Source organism: Ischnura elegans, chromosome 2, assembly GCF_921293095.1.
Source record: "Ischnura elegans chromosome 2, ioIscEleg1.1, whole genome shotgun sequence".
Taxonomy (NCBI): Eukaryota; Metazoa; Arthropoda; class Insecta; order Odonata; family Coenagrionidae; genus Ischnura; species Ischnura elegans.
Genome location: NC_060247.1, coordinates 49,105,210 through 49,117,315, shown reverse-complemented (window position 1 = coordinate 49,117,315; position 12,106 = coordinate 49,105,210). Strand labels below are relative to the sequence as shown.

General features: G+C 36.4%; 1 protein-coding gene across 1 annotated transcript in view; it reads left to right on the top strand.

Annotated features, from left to right (window-relative positions):
* The window catches only part of LOC124153695 (solute carrier organic anion transporter family member 74D), a 345,215-nt gene that overhangs the window by 48,010 nt on the left and 285,099 nt on the right, over nt 1-12,106 (top strand). The gene's annotated exons all lie outside the window — the stretch shown is intronic.

Here is a 12,106-nt window from a genome sequence, read left to right as displayed (position 1 = left end):
TCGCCTCGTCGCAATCATTGATTGCTGTTGCTATTTTTTACATGTATGTGTAAAAAAATCTTATGTGTATCAATTTGGCATTTTAGCTGTCTTCATTCGCATACCCAGTTCTCCTACGAACTCGATTTGAGTATGAAGTACGAGGGTCGTTCAATAAGTCATGCCCCATATTTTTTTTCTCAACATAAATTTATTGTTAAGACTCAGAATTTGGTGACAATATGCATCAACATGTCTTGTCCATGTTCTATTTTTCTGTGTAGGTTCCATCACGTTCTGTGACTGTGCGCCAACATTTTGGGGAGCATGTTTTCCGTTATGGTAAAAGCTCTTGTCTTGTAGTCATAGCGATGACAAGCGTGGCTGATAATGAAGCTCTGTTTCAGCATCCCCTGAGGCTGGCTCTTTCTTAATCCATCACCCAACTGCACTCATACCAACTGCAGCATCCTCACATACTGCACGAAAACGTTTATAGATGTCCACCATGGTTTCTTTTTCTGCCCACAAGAATAGGGTGGTTTCCTATTATTTTTTTATTGCCTAAATCGAAAGATTATTACTCCTGGAGTACGTATTTCACGCTTTTAGATTTTTATATGACGATATCTATTTTTCGCGATTAAATGAAAATTGAAAAATTTCAAGCACGCGAAAACGCGACGGCTAAGTATGAATCCTGGGAAAACGTCGTGTGACGTCGTTCTGGTTCCCGCTGCCGCCGTGTGAGGAGACGTTGGGGCGAGGCTTTGTGCGCTGATACGACGCAGGATGCTAGCAGGTAGCGCTTGGCTTAAATAAGGATTATTAATACCTTATCAAACGAAGTAAACTTTCCGACCTTAGCCAGTTTTAATAGGTGATTATTAAGACATGTTTCCCTGAGCTCTGTGCCTCATGCATGCATTGGTAATCTCAGACGATGTAAAACTCCTATCTACTCGTGTAGAAACTAGGTCCCTGTGACGTCAAGTGGAGTGGCATCGCATGGGCTCCAATCTTGCCTTTTTCAAATGAGGTTAAAATTGACCATTGCCATTCGTCTAAACTGTGATTTCTAAAACCAAATAATTTTTATATTATGAATACACTAATGGTGGGTAAGGAATCGCAATCAATGCCTTTCGTTTTCTTTGATGAAGGAAACTACCCTTTTCAGCCCGCTTTTAACGTGAGTGGCATGTAGATGCCATTTTCACGCTGTACCATGGTTCACCTTCAACATCTTCAACAATATAAACTTCACCACCGCAGAGAACAAACCTCAAATGTGAAATACAGACAAAGACATTGGTCTATGTATGTCGATATGTTAAAAAAGATGGGGGCATTACTTATTGACCGACCCTCGCATTTATGTTAGTTACTGGCAATATAGTCATAGATTATAATTCCACCTAATGCAGCCTTAGAATGCTCTCCGTGTTTGTTAGAATTGGGGCAGCCCTTGGAGATATAAAGCATAATGTTTGGCCAGGAAGTCATTATTCTTCATCGGGTTTGAGGATTTCAGATGCGTCACTTGTGTATGCATATCTTGTTTTTCTGTGTTTCATTAGGCCTTATGTCCTGCTTGCCCCCAGTGCGTTGTCTGTCTTGGGACCATTCCAACAATTAAAGGAGCAGGCTTTGTATGACTCTCGTATCAATTCGTGTTTGATCTCCATTATTGACTCGTATATTCTGTATCTGTGATAGGGGCGTATACAAAATGGGCCCCATGGGTTCAGCTCACCCCCGAAATCAGGGAAGTTTTTAGCGTTTAAGCCGTTTAATTTTCATGAGTCATTTGTAGTAACAAACAGACCAAGGTTAACATTATATAAACGTTTTTTTTTCTCTACATGTGGCCTAAGTTATTTAATTTACTTCCCGTTAAAATTAAAAAATTAAATCCTCAAATAAAATGTTAAAACTTGCCAAAGACTGGCTTTTCTCTCAAGAAATAATTGAACATATATTTTGATGTTATTTCTTTAAAACACTCATGTATTATTTGCTGCATTATTATTTTCTTTTATTGTCATACATTTTTGTTACCTGATGGTGGCTCAATTCTGGTCCTATGAGCTTGGAGACCACCTAATGCTCTTTCTCTTGTTTATCTATGTTGTAAATCTGTGAAGCTGTAAAATCAAAATGTGGGAGTAAATAAAGTTATTATTATTACTGCCCGCGGCCTAGAGCTATCGTTGTACTTCTAGCTTTCTACTTTTACTATAGTATTTCCTTAATTTCTTTGCAATTTCAAAGTTATTTTCTTCTATTAAAATATCTTATTATGTGTCATCGTAATGTGATTGCTGATTATTAAAAATAGCTACCCATTTGCGCTTCTGATCAGTGTTATTAATTTAATCATTCAATAATCCCACCGAGGCACTTTATTTTTCGCTGAAAAGTGGGTTAAATAGCCAAAATATGGACTTCTCGGATATAAGCTCCATTTCCCTGATCGAGGAGTGAGATGCAGGGAAATGAGTTTGATGTAAGTTAACTCAGAAAGAAATTTCATGTGGCTAATATGGAGCCATTCACGTCTTTCCTTCGGTGAAAATTTCTCCTCCTCGTCGCTCTCCGAAGTGATAATTTACATATAAAAATATATTGAAATTAGTATACCTGTAAAGGCTATCCATCTCGTATGTCGTTAGTGTTTTATCACCTCGAAGAGTTGGTTTTCTTGATGATTATTCTTCGTAATATTGTTTTCTATTGTTGACTATGAAAAAACTTGGTCTACATGCGTGTGAAAATTGGTAGTGCATTTAGATTGTATATGATGATTATTTAAACACATAACGGCGTCACTTAGTTCCTGGGTATCGGCTTGAAGCAAAATTAAGCAGCGAGTAATAGTTCCGATCTTTCTTTTTTCTATCGTCTTTTAAGGATAAGGAGATTCTTATTTGATGTATGTTATTTTTTGGGGTTTATACTGTTTTCATATCGATCCATATTCGAAACAACCTACTACAGCGTAGTACTGTACTGTAGCATCTGTATTTAGAACGCTACAGTAGCATAGCAAATGAGTATTTTCTGCGACATAGAGCAATTAGACACATTGGAAGATTCGGCAGATCCCTGCTACTTAATAAAAAAGGCATACAATCAGGTGCTAATTGATGCTCTCACGTCTCAAATTGCTGCTGCGTAACGCCTCGTGGAATACTTGCCGTCATTACGTTGCCGTGCGCTCTCTGAGGTAATTGATTTGAAACTCGTGCATTTCCGTGTTTTGAAGGGAGGTGTTGGAGGAGTCACTCCGTGGCTGGTGCCTTTTGTTTGCTTGTTGTATTAACGAGCGTTGCTGCCAACGCTTCCTTCCGCATTCCCCCGCCAGGAGGTGCTCCCTGGCGGCGATGAGTCGGCGATTTGCACCGTTAGGAAAAGTGACGCTCACAGAGAGCGCGTGAGTTTTATGTACCGCGATCGGTCGATCACCCTCTGCAGCCTGAGCGGTTGGCTGCGATTGGGTAACGTGATCTGAAATGCCGCGCGGAGTCAAATTTGTTTGGAATTGATAAATCGGCTTGTTAACATCAAATTAATGGACTCCAGCATTGCTGTGTTGATGTAATTGTTTATTTGGGCTTTTGATCTTTAAGCTGTTTTATTTTTAGTTTTTTTAAAGGAATTTTTTCCTTTTCTACTTCGTCTGCCTAAATTCGCGCCCGTGAAATTTGTTAGTACATGTATTTTAGTGTATGAGTTACTTTTTCAACACTCTGAATTGAATTGTTTTATATCATGCGAATGAAAATGCGGTTAATAATTAGTCAATATGTTTATTAGTTTTTTTTGTCAACATGGAAATTATTTCCATATTGACTAAAAAACAGTTTTTACGATTTTTTGCCTTAAGCTCTCTAAAAAGCACTCATTAATATCATAATGCAGTCTAATAAGAATAACTATTTGCATTTATGGCTGCGGGGAAACTTTATGTTAAAATCGTACGTGCATGCAATCACGAAGAATATTCATTTCCATCAAAGAAATGTGTAAAACTATCGATGGAAAGTTTTTAATTAATTGAATCGGGATGGTTAATTATCTGTGAACTGCGCCTTAAGAAGTTTTTGTTCCTATTTCCTCTAATTTTTTTTCTCATAAATTAAATACCAGTTGTACGGCTGGCATTTAATTCAAGTTGAACACCATTGAAAATTTTTATGCTTTGACAAGAGGTAATGGGCGAAAGAGCCTTAATGGATGAATAAAAATATCCAACCTAGGGAAAGTGTATTTTCTCTTATTCTTTTTTACTCCTTATAATTTTATCTGAACGAACTCTTGACTTTAGCCTTTATGTAGAACCGTTTACGCACGATTTTCTCGCCTCTAGAAAGCTTCTTTCTGTCGGATATTAATCTGTAACGTTTATTAAATTCTGTTTAGCTGCTCATGGTGCTATTCGTGTTTAAGCTAGAGGATTTTATGTAGGTAAAATACACGCTTTTTTCTAATCTTTGAAATTAGTTCTTGAAAATAAAATTTAATTTTCAGTCAAAATATTTCCAAGGTTTCATGAAAGACCTTCAAATTCTAGTTTTTATCGTCAAAATTTTCGTTTTTATTATTGCATTAACTTTCAGGTATTGCGTTTGGAACAGGAATTATTTTCGAAACGTATCAGTTACGCGGATTTAACGTAAAGATCGGTATTTGTCGTATTCAATGGCAAGGGAAGATGTGCTTAATGTGCAGTGTGCACCCACTTGTTCAATTCCATGTCGCGATGTAATCACCCTACTCTAATGCTCCATTCTTTTGATCAAAAGATCAAAAACCTTCAATTATGCTTGATTTTTATTGCTTAAAACTGAAGTGTCATTGAAATGCCTCTCAAACGACTTAAAAAAGTGAATTCCGAAGTGAGTGTGTGTTTTTTTCCGCAAATCGGTAATTCCCAATCGATTTTTTCTCTCGTTAAAATATGTCAAGCTGTCGAGTTGGATTTTTTTCGCTCTCTTTTTCAATATTTGTCAAGGAAAAAAACCGCGAACTAGCCACCGGCGTACCTTTACGGAATGACCCGAAGGAAAAATCAATTAATATAATTCATTTAAATATGTTAGTGAATTTATAGGCAAATTAAACGAGCGAGAATATTACAGAGGAGAGATAACTGTTTTTTTCTCCGTAGAATTTTCCCTTTTTTCGAATGCTTGACATCATTTCGACGAGGGAATACCAATTTGTGATAAATATACTGCGCAAAATCATCAATGGAAGCGAGTAGTTCTATCTATGTAATCGGGTTAAGAAACTTTTTAAATCTATAATTCCAATGAAATATTGTGGCCAAATATAATTTTTTATATGGACCCATAGAAATAGAATTTTCTCATCATATACTAAAATGTATGGTATTTGTTATTACTTTATAACGCAAAATATTCAACGACGCAATCGTATTTTTCAGTAAGGTGTCTGTATTGCATTTATATTATGTATGTATTTTTACGCATAAATCTTTATTTGAGGAAGCAGTGGATACTGAATTACTTAATATATGAAATGCACACATACCTTCATTTTTTTATGAATCTTTTATCAGTTTTAAGTAAGTAATGAAATATTTATTTTTGAGAATCAGGATTTTCTGATTCGTAATTTTACCATGACGTTCGTCAACCAAGTGATTGGTGTCCATTAAGCCTTCTGACAATGGTGGTTCCCAGGCGAGTACCCATCTTTAGTATTAATCACGAAAAACTTTCTGAGGAGTAAAATGTATATGCATCATGGTTAACTGCATTGGAATATAATATCCCAGTATAGGTCATCAAGTTTATGAAAATAATTACAAAAGACGATTAAGTATACATAATATTGATATCCTCCTATTCCTTAATGTGTTCCCTAAAATTTGAATTCATTAGATTACTTGTTTTCTTTAGGGCAAAGGTAGATATATTAGGTCTTAAGAGCGTACTAAAGCTGCTGTGAAATATATAGGTTGAGCGATTGCGAAGTATTTTAAGCATATCTTAATTACCAGAAGTTTATGAAGTGACCCGGGCTACGAACTTAGGGATATAAATGTCTGAAACATCTTATTGAATTCACTATTTTAAATGCGTCGATACCAGTTTCTTTTGAAGGAGAATTTATGATCCAAAAGAAGATATTTTTCACTGTCGCTTTTCTAATTTAATTTCCACAGTAGTTCAATAATACGTATTTTCTTCTAAATGAGATTTTAGTACACTCTCCAGGACTATTTTTTGGCATACCTATCCTTAAGGATAAACAAGGCATAAAATGATTCAAATTTTAGGGCATACATTTAGGAATGCGAGGACATAAATATCAAGTATATTTAATTGTTTTAAAAAATATTTTCATAAATTTGATAATCTATATCGAGATTTTACCTCTTTATGTAGTCTAAATTCCATTGAGGGCATTTTTCACGCTCGCCGTCGAAGTTGAAGCGTCCGAATATTACGTGGAGCATCGTTTTCGCGGGACGGTGTTTACGGCCCCAGATTTTCTCCGCGTCACCTGCGAAGTGGTTTGATTGACATCTTATTGGATTCTCGAGTGGCGCTCGTGAAAGTGTCGTATTGCTTCCGGTCTATATGATGGTTGTTTTATGAGCGCTTTCGCGCGCGCGCCCGATGACTTACAGTACGACGCTTGACACTTGACAGGGGAGGGTGTGAACGTTATTCCTTCCCGCCCACTCCCTTTTATACGACTTCATCCCAATACAATCTCCTTCTCCTAGTTCAGCCAACTGGCGCGACCGCAAATGGAAACATCGCTTCCTTTGTTGACGTTCGAGGAGTCGGGACAGATGATACTCATCACGGCAGTCGGCAGATGGAACCACGCTTTTCAATTGAAGGATTGGGTGGCTGGGCGGCCGATTTAATTGCCCTTGTGATTCGGATGATTGCCTCGCCTCACTGAGCGGTAGCGGAAAGTGCTGAATGTTAGGTTTTGTACCACTATCCCATTAAATAACAGACAATGGTTACCCTTGATATCAAACAGATAACGTTTGGTAATTGTAAAATAAGAAATTATTGAATTTTGAATACAATACGCTGGGAGGCCTTTATAATTGCCCTTGTGATTCGGTTTATCACCTCGCATCACTGAGCGGTAGCGGGAAGTGCTGAATGTGAGGTTTAGTATCTCTGCCCGTTGAATAACCGGCAATAGTTACTCTTTCTATCAAATATATTACCTTTGTTAAATGTAAAATAAGAACTTCTTGAATTTTGAATACAATACGCTGGGAGGCCGATTTAATTGCCCTTATGATTCGGATGATTACCTCGCATCACTAAGCGGTAGCGGATAGTGCTGAATGTGAGGTTTAGTATCTCTGCCCGTTGAATAACCGGCAATAGTTACTCTTTCTATCAAATATATTACCTTTGTTAAATGTAAAATAAGAACTTCTTGAATTTTGAATACAATACGCTGGGAGGCCGATTTAATTGCCCTTATGATTCGGATGATTACCTCGCATCACTGAGCGGTAGCGGATAGTGCTGAATGTTAGGTTTTGTATCTCTAGCCCATTGAAGAACAGGTAATAGTCACTCTTTCTATGAAAAAGATTACCTTTCGTTCATTGTTTTGATTTATTTTTCTCACTGTTTGAGATAATCTCGTTAGACAGGTAAGCGTGGCAGTAAAACAAATTTTTTGCAATTTAGCAAAGAGTTATTTTATGCATTATATTTTGAGATTATCGAAATGAAAGGAAGTTGCACTTCTCCACTATTTTAACGATTCGTTCGCTTTTAAATTGCTGTGGAGAAGTGTGAGTGCCTTTTAATTCAATATGTCGAACTTCCAGTATATCACGTCTGAATCGGTAAAATTTATTTTGAGTTCATATCTAGTATTTACAGAACAAAGCATTATATTATTAGTGTTTCGTTTTCGCTTACGACTCACTTGTTATGTTTGTTAAAATGCTTGTTGGGACGCAGATGGCCTGGAATTATCCTGTACGCATTCTCTCAGACTGGCGCTTATTCTCTAAATAATCCAAGAAACGACTGTAATTTTCATGATAGCCTTGATCTTGGGTGACGAGTCGAAACCGGATACTTTGGCTGTTTTTAAATCGCTTCCTTTGTCTACGTTTGAAGAGCTGAGAGTGATGAGACCGCTAATTAATCGCAGCAGTCGTCGCAGGGGTTTGATGATTTCAATTAATGGAGTTTCGCTACTAGCAAGTCTCCTTGCCCAGGAGGTTGTTTTAATTAATCTTGTGATTCGGTTTGCTACTTTGCTTCGGAAGGCTGCTTAGAGAGACTATAAAAATAGTTTTTGTTTTGTCAACGTACTGATTTGTCAGCGTACAACGCCTTCAAGCTATTCTGTACCTACTATGTTTTGAGTTAGAAAATATCAAATACAAAAACAAGCTCTTAATATTTTAAAAGGAGGAGTTGAATTTATTTCTACTGAATTCATTCAACCCATGACGCGTTTAATTGCTTTATTAAGCATTATCAAGTACACAGAAGTTCTGATGTGCGTAAAAAATACTTGCTGGGAATTAAAACACCTTGTCGCTAAGGAAAAGACGTAAGTAGTCTAGGACTGGCGCTACTCCTCCCACAGCTTATGGAATTTTCTGCAATAATCAAAGACGAGAATGTAATATTCATGTTTCCAAATGTGCTCTTCTAATTTTTTTTCTGTCAACTGTCGATACAAAAAGGGGGTTTTCAGGTTATTTTTTACGATTTTTTTATTAAAGCCGCAAATTTGATGGACGACGCTTGGTGACTCACGTGAAATCAGATTTGAGGTTGAAAATAAATATTATTTTGACACAAAGGGTATATAACATGCGTATAACATGGTAATCGTGAATGCATTTAAGCTCAGCCAGCTCACTACACAGCTTTTCTAGTCACTGGCAAATTAGTATCGTAACAATAGGATGGTTTCCTATTATTTTTTATTGCCTAAATTGAAAGATTAATATTCCCGGAGTACGCATTTCAGGCTTTAAAATTTTTAAATGACGATATCTATTTTTCGCGATTAAATGAAAAGTGAAAATTTTCAAGCGCGCGAAAACGCGACGTCTAAGTATAAATGCTGGGAAAACCCCGTGTGACGTCATTCTGGTTCCCGCTGTCGCTGTGTGAGGTGACCTTGGGGCGAGGGTATGTGCTTCGCTGCGATGCAGGCTGCTTGCAGGTAGCAGAGTACTTAACAGGCTTAAATAAGGATTATTAATACCGTATCAAACGAAGGAAACTTTCCGACCATAGGCAGTTTTAATAGGTGATTATTAAGACATAGTTCCCTGAGCTCTGTGCATGCATTGGTAATCTCAGACGATGTAAAACTCCCATCTACTCGTATAGTAACTAGGTCCCTGTGACGTCACGTGGAGTGACATCGCCAATCTGGCCTTTTTCAAATGCGGTTAAAATTGACCATTGCCATTCGTCTAAACTGGAATTTGTAAAACCAAATAATTTGTATATTATGAATACACTAATGGTGGGTAACGAATCACTATCAATGTCTTTCGTTTTCTTTGATGAAGGAAACTACTCTATTGACAAAATAAATCAGTTAAACGAAAACAATTCCAAAGTCGACTGAAAATGTAGGAAAAGGTATTGCGTTATAATGTGTTCATTCGCCAATCTGCATGCGTGCACTTTCAGTGATTCAACCCTAAGGTTGGTTTGGAGTGGTGAGGGTAGGACTCACCCTATAGGATCAATTATAAAGGTCTTTGCTGGATCTGACCTTAAAATGACGCCGGAGTTCAGTAAATCGTTCGTTATCGCATTGAGAGTCCTTAGGAAACGTTCCCATCTTTTCAATGGTGGTTCTATACCACATTCCTGTATCAGTTATCCCTAGTGGACTTCAAAACATGCCTAATTTGATGTGAAAATGATTTGATTTGGCTCTATACTATTTAGGTGGCATTTACTTTATTCATTGGTGTGCCAATCACATACAATGTGCCATGTTTTGAAATTTTTCATTAACTCATCGAACGCATGCAAGTACCCTGATTCAACAATTATCAATTTGCGTGTTTTTCGTCATAATGATGACAATGACATTTATTTACTTTGGCTTGCATTTGAATATTTTTACTAACTAATGTTTAAATTTGTCTTCGGGATATACGTAGTGGTAGCGATATCTGGACATCATCCATCTCTAACAAAGTAAATATATATATTCTTAATAACTCTCCTAAATTACAATATTGTTCTTATTTTAATAATGTCTTCACTCACAAATTATGATTATGCAGATTGATGTGGGGTGATTAAATAAAATTATCCATTAATCTGTAATATATATGTTGGATTTTGGCCAAGTTTTTTCCCCTTTCGCAGAATGGATCGGGTATTGGTAGGATAATATATTGCTAGTTTTGGAAACTCAATGCTTTATAATCCCATATTTTCCTGGGAAGTCACATTTTGAGTGAGAACGAGGGCTGATGATAATTGAAAGTACCTTAATTTGCTACGATAAAATTTTATGAGGAGTTTTTAAAACCTGAAGAAGAGAGGGAACGGAATTGAGAGGAGAGTAAAAGAGTGGAAGATGCCTGGATAAACGGGAGAAAGAGGTGGTGGGGGTTGGTAAGAAGATGATGTAGTAACAGTGAACCTAGGTCGTAATAAATTTGATAATCGTGGACATTTTCAAATATTTATTTTAATATAGCCCTATCAGTATTTTAAGTGACAATCTCACATACGTAGTTTTTTGAGCGTTGTCCTTCAAAAGCCATAACATTCCAGATTGCTCCTGTGTACAAGCTGAGCGGGAATTTTCTGGGGAGAAGTAAGTTGTATCCAATCGTAAATATCTCCTCTTAGCTTCACCACCAACTTGATCCCTCAGTTAACCCATATTATGACTCCTTTGCTTCATCCAGTACCGCTATACCCCGCCAGCATTGAAATGGTTTACTGTCAATAGATTCAAGTGCCCATGCATTTCTTCCCCAGCTTGATATCCTTGGCATCTTTATTGAGGAAATCCCTCCGTCTGTGACGTCGTCACTGCCATCGTGTCTTTCGAGTATACATCGACTTTTAAAGGCACTACTTGACATTATTTGATTACGTAAAGCTGTTTAAAACTTCAAAACAAGGGCTGTTTACAACTTTTTTTGAAACAACACGTGCTCATTTTTATAACAATTTCATTTGATAGTCGTTGTTTATTATGGAAATAAAGTTTTTCGAACTACCATTCGTTTGGGAAATTAACATTAAAGATATTTGATAAAATGGACTCTCGTCGAGAACTGAGGGGTCAAGTCAGTAAGGAGAAAATACATATTTCTTCTCATCTGTATCCAAAGCTTAACTGCTTGATGCATTTCGATTCTCGTAACAATTTTGGCTCATTTTCTGAAATAATGTTTGACCTTTCTTTTTCCGGTACCGAAGATAGGTTCGTGACCTTGGTTCGTGTTTAATAGAGAAAGGAATATTTGTAAAATGAATATGCCTCTATAAATATGACCGAAATTAATTAGTAGCCATTAATTTTAATTCGCCGCCATTATTGTATGTTAACGTTAATTGAACGTTAATTTTTACTCAAAGAACAAGAGCGTCAGATTTAGAACTATGGTTTAAAAATAGAGACTCTGGGCATTTTATGTAATGGATATTTTGAGAAATGAATATTGCGTTAGTAAAATATATATATTGTTGTAAATTTATCGGTCATCAAACATTATTAATTTCTTATATAATACCTATTTTTTTAATATGGAAAAAATATGACTCACTATCTGATTTCAGATAATTGTTTGGTTTCTTTATAGATATGTGGTTCACTGTGTTTACTATGAATGACTTTTTATTGGTAGAAAAACATTATAATTAATGCCCGTCTTCGTTCGGAAGTCATAATATTTCTCCACTCATTCAGAAATAATGAAAGCTTTTGTTTTGCGCTTGTGAGCATATTTATAATTGAAAACGGAAGAATTGATCTAAATATGCAATAGAAATATTTGAATCGTGAATGAAAATTTTTATTTTCATCAATACATCCGGCGAAATTCATTTGTGTTGGAATTGCATGAATGCCTCTAAATGGAGGCTGAATC